Raw genomic sequence first — 11044 nt, forward strand, 5'->3', positions numbered from 1 at the left:
GTAGATAAGACTGTTGTTCAGTCGCTAAGTCGAGTCTGACTCTTTGTGGCCCTGTGGACTGTAGAACGCCAGGTTTCTTGTCCTCCACTATCTCCCAGAGCTTGCTCAGATTAACATCCATTGAGTCAGTGATGCCATCTAACCCTCTCATCCTCTGCCACCCCTTCTCCTCCTGCCTTCAATCTTTCCCAGTATTGGTCTTTTCTAGTGAGTTGGCTCTTCCCATCAGGTGGCCAAAGTGTTGGAGTGTTGGCTTCAGGATCAGCCCTCCCAGTGCATACTCAGGGTTGATTTCCTTTAGGATGGACTGGTTGGCCCTCCTTGCAGTCCAAGGGACTCTCAAGAGTCTTCCCCAGCACCACAGTTTGAAAGCATCAGTTCTTTGGCTCTTTGCCTTCTTTATGGTCCAACTCTCACATCTGTACTTGACTACTGGAAAAGCTTTGACTATATGGACCTTTGTTGGCAAAGTGACGTCTCTGCTTTTAATACACTGTTTGGGTTTGTCATAACTTTTCTTCCAAGGAGCAAGCGTCTTTGACTTTCACGGCTGCAGTCACCGTCTGCAGCGATTTTGGAGCCCAAGGAAATCTCACTGCTTTCACCTTATTCCTCTCTACTTGCCGTGAAGTGATGGGACCGGAGGCCATGGTCTTAGTTTCCTGAATGCTGAATTTCAAGCCAGCCTTTTCAGTCTCCTCTTTCACCTTCACCCAGAGGCTCCTTAGCCCCTCTTCACTCTGCACTCTTCGTAATGTGTGTGCGTCTCATCCAATCACTAGAAGGGCTTACAGCCCCCAGGCTGCCCAAGTGGTGCCAGTGGTAAAGAACCCTCCTGCCAATGCAGGAGGCTCGAGAGATGTGGGTTCAGTCCCTGGGTTGGGAAGATCCCCTGGAGAAGGGCATGGCAACCCATTCCAGTATTCATGCCTGGAGAATCCCATGGACAGAGGATCCTGGCGGGCTACAGTCCATGGGTTTGCAAAGAGTCGGACACGACTGAAGAGACTTGGCACACAACGCGCGTGTCCCCTGGGTAGGAAGGAGTTCCGCCTCTGGAGCGAACTGCAGCGTGAACTCCTGCCAGAATTTCTCCTCTGCCAGCCTGCCTTGTGAATTTCGAACTTGACAGCACCCACAATCACGTGAACTAATTTCTTAAAAATCTCTTCTCTCCTTCCCTCCTCTGCCCCTTTCCCTTCCCTTCTCTTCCTCTCTCTCATTTTCTCTATCTTTCCAGCCTATCGGTTCTATTTCTCTGGAGAATCCCAACCAACACAGACTGCCTTAGGATCCAGTGTGCAGTCTTTCTCTCTTAGCCCAAACTCGGTGGCAGACTTCCTCACTGTAAGAGTCCAGACAGCCATTTTATTAGGCAGGAGTTACTACAGGCATGAAATTTAATAGTGATCCAGGATTTAAAATATTAACTAGGAGCTTAAACTTTTGTGGGTAGATTTGGCAGAAACCATTTGATTTTGGGTCATTCCTTGGAAGCTTCTTTATTGAAAAAAATTCTAGCTTTCAGTGAGGACTTTAAAACCAGATGGATCTAAATCGGAATCCCCACCATTACTATTCACTAAACACCGCAGGCAAGTCACTTAACATATGTGAGTCACATTTTCCTCATCAGTGAAACAAGGTTACTAAGGTTATTTTTTTCCTTTTGTGGCTTTAATGAAGCTTCTAGGTAGCATATCCAAATCGCCAATTTATGTCAAGCTTGTGGTTGGCTTTCAGGGAATGGGAGCTATTACTATTTTAGCTTGTTGCTTCCAACATTGGAGGTAAACTAGAAAGACGTTACAGTCAACTGGGAGTTTAGGTAAATGTTCTCTGGTTAATCCTGGGTTTATTGTAATGTAATTTATTTCTCTTACCTTGTTGCATTTCCTAGAACCTCCAAAGAAATGAGAAGTTATAAGAACGGACATCCTTGTCTTGATCTTGATCTTAGGGGGAAAACATTGAGCCTTCCACCACTAACTGTAATACGAACAGTAGCTTTATCGGAGAGATCCTCTATGGATTGAGGAAGTTCCTTCCATTTATGGTTTTCTTAGAGTTATTATGAGGAATGGAAGTTGGACTTTTGAAAATGATTTTACTACGTCTACTGAGACGCTTATGGTTTTTTGAAATTAAATGTAAAAGTATGGTGAATTATACTGATTGGCTTTTAAAATAATAAACTAACCTTGCATTCCTGAAATATACCTCACTTGGTCAGGACAGATTATATTTTTATGTTGTAAGATTTGATTAGTTAAAGATTTGTTTGACTTAAAATTATTTTTTTTCATTGTATTATTTTTTTCTTTTGTGTTCATAGGGCTATCATTGGTTTGTAGTTTCCTTTTCTTATAATGTCCCTGTCTGCATAATACTGGATTCTTAGAATGGTTTGAGACGTGTTTTCTCCTTCAGTTCAGTTCAGTTCAGTCGCTCAGTCGTGTCCGACTCTTTGCGACCCCATGAATCGCAGCACACCAGGCCTCCCTGTCCGTCACCAACTCCCGGAGTTCACTCAGACTCACGTCCATCGAGTCAGTGATGCCATCCAGCCATCTCATCCTCTGTCGTCCCCTTCTCCTCCTGCCCCCAATCCCTCCCAGCATCAGAGTCTTTTCCAATGAGTCATCTCTTCGCATGAGGTGGCCAAAGTACTGGAGTTTCAGCTTTAGCATCATTCCTTCCAAAGAAATCCCAGGGCTGATCTTCTTCAGAATGGACTGGTTGGATCTCCTTGCAGTCCAAGGGACTCTCAAGAGTCTTCTCCAACACCACAGTTCAAAAGCATCAACTCTTCGGCGCTCAGCTTTCTTCACAGTCCAACTCTCACATCCATACATGACCACTGGAAAAACCATAGCCTTGACTAGCCAGACCTTTGTTGGCAAAGTAATGTCTCTGCTTTTCAATGTGCTATCTAGGTTGGTCATAAGTTTCCTTCCAAGGAGTAAGCGTTTTTTAATTTCATGGCTGCAGTCACCATCTGCAGTGATTTTGGAGCCTTAGAAAATAAAGTCTGACACTGTTTCCACTGTTTCCCCATCTATTTCCCATGAAGTGATGGGACTGGATGCCATGATCTTCGTTTTCTGAATGTTGAGCTTTAAGCCAACTTTTTCACTCTCCTTTTGCACTTTCATCAAGAGGCTTCCTCTTCACTTTCTGCCATAAGGGTGGTGTCATCTGCATATCTGAGGTTATTGATATTTCTCCCGGCAATCCTGATTTCAGCTTGTGCTTCTTCCAGTCCAGCGTTTCTCATGATGTACTCTGCATATAAGTTAAATAAGCAGGGTGACAATATACAGCCTTGACGTACTCCTTTCCCTATTTGGAACCAGTCTGTGGTTCCATGTCCAGTTCTTTTTTTTTTTTCCATGTCCAGTTCTAACTGTTGCTTCCTGACCTGCATAGAGGTTTCTCAAGAGGCAGGTCAGGTGGTCTGGTATTCCTATTTCTTTCAGAATTTTCTACAGTTTATTGTGATCCACACAGTCAAAGGCTTTGGCATAGTCAATAAAGCAGAAATAGATGTTTTTCTGGAACTCCCTTGCTTTTTCCATGATCCAGCGGATGTTGGCAATTTGATCTCTGGTTCCTCTGCCTTTTCTAAAACCAGCTTGAACATCTGGAAGTTCAGTTCCAGGCAGCTCTAGGCTTCTGCGCTCTCAGCAGAGGGTGTGATGTGACTAGTGTCCACTAGAGGGCGGCAGAGGTCCAGTATTGTTTGAGGAAACGTGGCTTTCCCCGCCGTGGCTCCTTTCACTTGCTTGATCTTGTTTTGGCTCCTATTTTGTCGCTGCTTGTGAGTCCACTCCTGGTGATTTCTTAGCCTTAAGCTCTGTTGCCTCACAACCTTGCTTTTTGGATGGTGGGCTGAGAGGAAGCCCCAGAACCGCTGCCCCGAGGACAGCAGTTTACAGAGCCCCTGGGCCGGGGGCTGAGCCGCGACGCAGCGGCCTGAGGCCGACCGGAGGGCGCGGTGTGCAAAAGCCGGACCTCCCGCCCCTGGCAGCCTCACTGGTACAGAATGGTTTGGGGTTTAAAACGTGTTTACAGCTTTCCCGGCTGAAGTCTGGTTCCAGCCTCAAGTGGGCTTGGCCGGTCAGGCTCCGTTTCTTCATGCTCAAGGTGATGACAAGGTGGAACAGTTACTGTGCTTACTAAAAAAAAGTTTGCTTTACTAGACCTTGATGAAATATAGAAAAACGGTTAAGTGCTGTAAACTCATTCTTTATGTAGTCTGTTCAAGAAACTGAGATCGATTGGCTCTTCTTGCTGAAAGTTCTGGAGCTCGCACGAGTCATCTGCTGAGCGCAGCGTCCGTCTTCCTGACGTCTGGGAGTGGGCTCCTTCCTGTCGCTGCCTTTGCTCCAGGCATCAGGACAGACCTAGAGGACACAGGGAGGCAGATGCCGCTAGTCACCTCAGCAGAATGCAGCCTCACAGAGACCAGCGGGCATTCCGCCTCCTGGAGCTGGACTCCTGCTGACTCACCGTTCACCTCCTGGAGCCCACCCAGATCAGAGCCAGTGCCAATGTGCATTCTTGATCAAACAGTGTGTTTGAGAGACACAGATTCTCTTCCTCTCTTTCCCCGTATCCATGACATCATAACCTCAAAGCCTTTCAACATTTATTTATTCATTAATGCAAATGTATTTATAAACCCTGTGATGGTATAATGGTGTGTAAAACAGACATCACCTCTGTGTCTATAGAGCTTGACATCAGGCAGGAGGATGGATGCATGGGAAGTAGGCGGCGTGAAACCTGGAGGCCTACCTGGATGCTGAGGTGAGGAAAGACTCACTGGAGAAATGAGTGAGAAGCCTGCAAGTGGGGAGCACAGGGTGGGCAGCAGGGAGGAGCCTGGGGTGAGCAGACAGCTCCTGCAGAAGGTATGTGGGGAGGAGCATGGATGGCCCGCTGGTGCCTCTGAACTTCTGCTGAGGGACTTTGCTGAGGGAAGCAGAACTGAACCACTTCAGGCTTTTGGAGCAGAGAGAGATTACTATGGGGAGTTGGGGGCTTTTCAAATCATGGGAGAGACTTGGGGAGTGGAGGTCAGTAAGACTGCTTTAGGGCATCCAGGACAGATATCCAGCCCATCATCACCAGTGACCCTGGAGCCTGCATCCCAAAGCCGGTGTGGTCAGGACACCGGGAGACCTGAGAGCTGCCGGCCTGGGGGTGTCACCAACTTGGGGCACCCAAAGGGAGATTTTCAGGAGAAGCTGGAGGAGGCAGACAGAGCGGTGCCCATCAAGGCAGCTATAGGACAAGACACACGCCATGCCTGCACCTCTGCCCCAGAACCCGGCTCCTGTGCTCACCAACCGAGTCTAACCTCTACCCAGTGGCCAGTGAGTCTGTGGCTCCAGGCGTGTCCCTGAAAAGCAGAGAACGGTGCAGCAGAGACAAGGAGACGCTGCTGCCAGCGGATCACCCAGAAAAAGCAGTTTGGGAGGAGGGGCGGCTTGTGCCCTTTGCCACTAGCCAGCTGGGCACGCATCTCCAGGTCTCAGCTTCCTCCTCTGTACAGCGGGTTGGCAACACTACCATATGGCTAATATGCTCATACAACAGCAAACAAGGTGAGATAAATTCTTAGCACAGGGCTGGGCATGTAGGTTTCAATGATTTCTAGTTATTATTATTTTTGTTAGAGATATTTTTGTTATTAAGAATGCTGAAGAATTGATGCTTGCAAACTGGTGTTGGAGAAGACTCTTGAGAGTCCCTTGGAGTGCAAGGAGATCAAACCAGTGAATCCTAAAGGAAATCAACCATGAATATTCATTGGAAGGACTGATGCTGAAGCTGACGCTCCAATACTTCACCTGATGCGAAGAACTGACTCACTGGAAAAGACCCTGATGCTGGGAAAGATAGAAGGCAGGAGGAGAAGGGGACGACAGAGGATGAGATGGTTGGATGGCAGTACCGACTCAATGGACATGACTTTGAGCAAGCTCCAGGAGATGGTGAAGGGAAGCCTGGTGTGCTGCAGTCCATGGGGTCACAAAGAGTTGGACACGATTGAGTGATTGAGCAGCAACAACAGCAAAGACTAATATGTTTTAAAAAGCTGAGGGATCTCCCTGGCAGTCCAGTGGTCAAGACTTCATCTTCCAATGCAGGGGTGTGGATTCTGTTCCTGGTTGGGGAGCTAAGATCCCACCTGGTTTTGGCCCCAATACCAAACAGAAAACAGAAACAATATTGTAACAAATTCAATAACGACTTTTAAAATGGTCCACGTGAAATCTTAAAAACAAAGTTGAAAGCCATTAAAGATTTTAAGAGCAAAATAGAAATAGGCTCATCTTTTAAAAAGTTGCAGAAGTTTTAGGGTGTGAGTGGTATTGACAGTCACCAGTGCCAAGCTGACTAGCCCTGTGGCCAGGACACCAGGGTGAAGCCCAGAGCATATCCTGGGGCGGGGAGGAGGGGGGCGTTCAGGTCCCACAGCCCATCATATACCTGTGAGTCTCCACATGCTCAAATGGGCCACGTGCGTGATGCATATGGGGTGGGTGGGATCATTTCCCCCTTTTGGCACAATGAGAATTTGCCTTTCTCCAGGGGCCACTGTTCCTAAAACTCTGCCCAGTGGAGCTCGAACTGTGTCGTACGGTGAGTCTCTGAGCCGTTTCAGAAGGTTGCTCTGGTTTGCTTCTTTCTGCATCTAGTGGGTGGAGCAAGGCCACAGGAGCCTCGGAGCCGGATTTGTGTGCCTCGTTTGGCAGATGGGGAACTGTCTTGGAGAAGCAGCTGCTGAACCAGGGCGGAGAGGGGTGGACCCCTGAACAGGGCAGATGTGGAGTCAGGGCTGAGCCTCATGGGCAGGGGTTCAAAGGCAAGGTTCATTGGCCCACTGGGGAGCTTTGAGCTGAAAAACTGAAAAGGAACCAGCTCCCGGGGCCCAGATACAAAGAAGTGGAAGACTCAGACACTGAAAGCTCCAGACTCAGTCTGCAGTGTGGCTGCTGCGGGGCTCGTAGGTCCTGGGGTCTGGGCCTGCAGGAGAAAAGTCTGGAGTTCCTGCCTTACGACGGGAAACCTGCTGCTCTAGACCGTGGTCTGTTGGGACCAGTTAACCCCGCACCAACTCTAGGAAAGGGTGTTGTCATTGTCACCAGATACACATGAAGAGACTGAGGTTCAGAGAGGTTAAGGTGCTGTCTCAGGTCACACAGCTGGTGACTTGGATGGCTGGCACCCAGTCCCCTGGCTCTGGAGGATGGGTTGGGCATCATGCTTCCCCGCAGATGCATCCGTGCACTTTCCAATCTGCGTGCTCTAAAGCTCATCCTGAGTGCAGCGCTATCAAAGGCTCAACTGTGGAATCTATGGGCCTTCGAGCCATTCATTAATCATAAAGGATAATCAGCCTGGAGAGAAGGCAAGGTTGTTCTGGAGGAAAGAACGTGCCTAAGACAGGGACACAAATAGCTCAGTACAGATGTGCTGAGTGTGTGCATGAGTGTGAGTGCGTGTGAGCGCACGCGTGTCTGTGAACTCAGGAAAAGGCAAGCACCAACTCTGTCAAAGGCCGGAAGCTAAGGGCGCAAACATACCGGAGGTCTTCCAACAAACCCAGTTTTTTCTGTGCATTCGTTTGTTCTTTATCATTTACTTGAGACTATATCGGCCCTGAGAGAATGAGTTTAGAAATGAAGGCTCCGTGTTCTGTAATTTTACTGGCATTTAGTAAAAGCAGGCAGACGGACACACACACACACACAGAGCATCAGAGATCAAGGCAACTGGAATCACAGAACCTCACCTCAAACTCGCAAAGTACCTGAATGACTTTTCCTCTTAATGAGCTCAAGAGCGTCTTCCTGAATCATCCATATGCTGGGCCGGCTCCGGCTCCAAGCCTTTGCTTCCTTATCTGCTTCTCAGAGATGTGTTGAGGGTCAGTGAAGGAGCAGGTGTGACCATCAGGGGCTTTGGGATCCTTGGCAGGCCATGCCAGCTCACTTTACCCTCTGTGATTCCCCAGCCAGCACCTGGCAGTGCGTGTGTGTGTGTGTGTGAGAGAGAGAGAGAGAGACTTTTCCAGGACACCGTGAGAAGCCCGAATGCCCTATAATATGGGGCGCAGTCTCTCAGTCGAGTCCGTTTCTTTGCAACCCCATAGACTATAGCCCGCCAGGCTCCTCTGTCCAAGGGATTCTCCAGGCAAGAATACTGGAGTGGGTGGCCATGCCCTCCTCCAGGGGATCTTCCAGACCCAGGGATCGAACTCACATCTCTTGCATCTTCTGCATTGGGAGGCAGATTCTTTACCACTGGTGCCACCTGGGGAGCCGCATGTGTGTACAGGCGCCTTGCTAGTTATCTCCAAGTTAAGAGTGGTTCACACATTCTGCTATCGTTTCTCCTCAGGACTCCTATTCTGAGGAAAGATCTATTCAGCCTGCATTTATAACCATATTTCAGAATGCTGCCAAGGGCATCTGAGATGATGTAAACAGAAAGCGCACAGGGCAGCCTCTTCCCGCCTCTTCCTCCCAGCCACCAGGAAGGGAGAGCTCAGAGACAGACTGGCAAGCCCTTGCTACTCTGATCTCTTTGCCTCTGTTGCCACAAGTCTAGCCCGTCCTGGGACTGCGACTTTAGTTCCTGTGGTCTGAATGGGTCCCTCAGTCCCTAGAAAGACAGTGGGCAGGACAAGTCTTTTTGGAGTGTCTATGCAGCAGGTGTCTATGCAGTGGCATAGCCTGAACATGTCAAACTGAACATAACATAATCTGACCACTGAATTTCATTTTATAGACGAGCAGGCTTGGACCTAGCCATCACGACTTCCACTCTGGAGTGGGTAAAATGTTACCATAAAGCGGCAGGGATGAGGGTCACTGCAGTCCAGTCTCACCATGTTCAAGAGCTGGGGCTTCCCATTGTGCCCATCTCTGCCCTCTGGGCATCAGGGATGTAGACTTTGTCTCAAGGAACTGGTGAGAGTGGGGAGAGATGCGTGTGGCTGGGACAGTCTGGTGGGGAGGAGCGGCAAAGCCCCCGTGGGTGGTGGTATCAAGTCTGCGTGCAGCATGGGCCCTGCTGCCCCTGGGTGGACCTCACATGTCAGCAGTGAAGGCAACAGCTGGCTTAGCTTTTCAACCCAGGTGGTGTCCAATCCGTGGCTCCCTGGTGCTGGGGGAGGTTCAGTAATGACCCTTTGGGACCTTCTCCCGGAGCCCCCTCCTCCCTCCTTCCAGTCCAAGCGCTGATGCTCATCTATTCTCCCTGGACCTAGGCCAGCCTCTTTCTTCTCTCTAATCTGTTGTTATGGGAAGAAAGTTATCCCCACTTCCCCGAGGGTGGGGAGTCTTCTTTAGAGGCCTGAATTGTCTTACCAGGACTGGACTCTTGTAAATCAGCTTTTGTCTGTTATGTGAGTTTTGAGACAGTTTAGGAGGGCAACAAGCTGAATGTTGACTATCTGATTTTCTTGTGTTCCTGCTACACTGGTCCTGATTCTCCTTCCAGCAAGGCAGACTGGAGCAAGGGCAGCGTACAAAAAAATGATGGGAAATAGATACACAAAAGTAACATTTCTATCTAGCATCTTACTTCTCCTTTTAGACAGAAGAGGCCTGTGCCTGTTAGCTGGCTGAGCAGCCCCTTTGGGAAGTGGGTTTGCAGCCATCTCCCTGCAGACAGTGCTGTGAGCTCAGTGTAATGAACTCTACCCCACAATTCATCTGGTACTCCCTGCTGATTCCAGGGATGTGTTAATAAACTAGCATAGGCCGATGATAGCTCTGTGAAAACCTCTGGAAGAATCCCCACAATCTACGCATAACCTCTGATCCACAGATAGTCAAGTCCCCAGAAGGCAAAGTGGTGGAGTGGGGATGGTGCCCGCCCGGGGAGCTGCCAGCCTGTCTCGATGCCTCCCTGCCCAGACTCCGGAGCCATGCAGACTGCAGGCAGTGTTTAAGCTTCAGTGTCTTCATATGTAATACTGTGTAATGACCTATTGGGAAAAGAATCTAGAAGAGAGGACATATGTGTAACTGGCTCACTTTGCTGTAGCACAGAAACTAACACAATCTGGCAAATCAAGTCCACTTCAATAAAAATTAATTAAAAAATACGTTTACTACAGAAGTAAAGCAGAGACACACCCTCTGTGTTGAAGATTGGTGAAGTGAAAGTGTCCGTCTGTCGGTCATATTTGACCCTTTGTGACGCCGTGGACTGTAGCCCTCCAGGCTCCTCTGTTCATGGGATTCTCCAGGCAAGAAAACTGGAGTGGGCTGCCGTTTCCTTCTCCAGGGGATCTTCCTGACCCAGAGATAGAACTCAAGTCTCCTGCTTCGCAGGCAGATTTCTTTGCTGACTGAGCTACCAGGGAAGCCCCCGTATTGAAGATTGATGCAATGCAGAAGTATATACAGTCAAAAGTGAAAAGCATTTTCTTACACTTACACACAGTTACAAATGTCTTGTTTTGCATAAAATACTATTATACGATTGTATTTTCCAGAAACATTGGTTTATAACTAAGTGTCTTAGAGATTTTTATAGGTCTCCTACTTTTTAAAGGCTCTCACGTCTTCCCTAGCGTGTCTGTAGTGCAATGCACTTAATCTCTTCCTTGTCAGTAGACGTTTTGGCTGTTCCGTTTTTCTCGTTCTTGCGCCGGCGCTTAGCCGCCCAGGCGTGCCCGGCTCTCTGTGGCCGCTGCACTGCAGCACACCGGGCTCCATTCTCCCTGTGCGCTGCGTAGGTGCCTGTGACTGTGTATGGAAGTATTTCCTGTGGTGTCCGACTAGAAGTAAAAGTGGTTTAACTGGGAACATTTAAACTGTTTGGTGATGGCAACAAAACGTGTGTAAGAACATCCGATTCTCTGCATTCTTGCCAACACTTAGCTGAACATCAGACAAGCTTTAAATTGCGTTAATCGGGTATGCAGAATGTCTCATTTGAATATGTATTCTTTCCATTTGTAGAATAAACATCACTTTACTTTAGTAAAAAAAAAAATAGCCTTGCTCTGCTGGGT

Source organism: Bos indicus x Bos taurus, chromosome 28 (assembly GCF_003369695.1).
Source record: "Bos indicus x Bos taurus breed Angus x Brahman F1 hybrid chromosome 28, Bos_hybrid_MaternalHap_v2.0, whole genome shotgun sequence".
Classification (NCBI taxonomy): domain Eukaryota; kingdom Metazoa; phylum Chordata; class Mammalia; order Artiodactyla; family Bovidae; genus Bos; species Bos indicus x Bos taurus.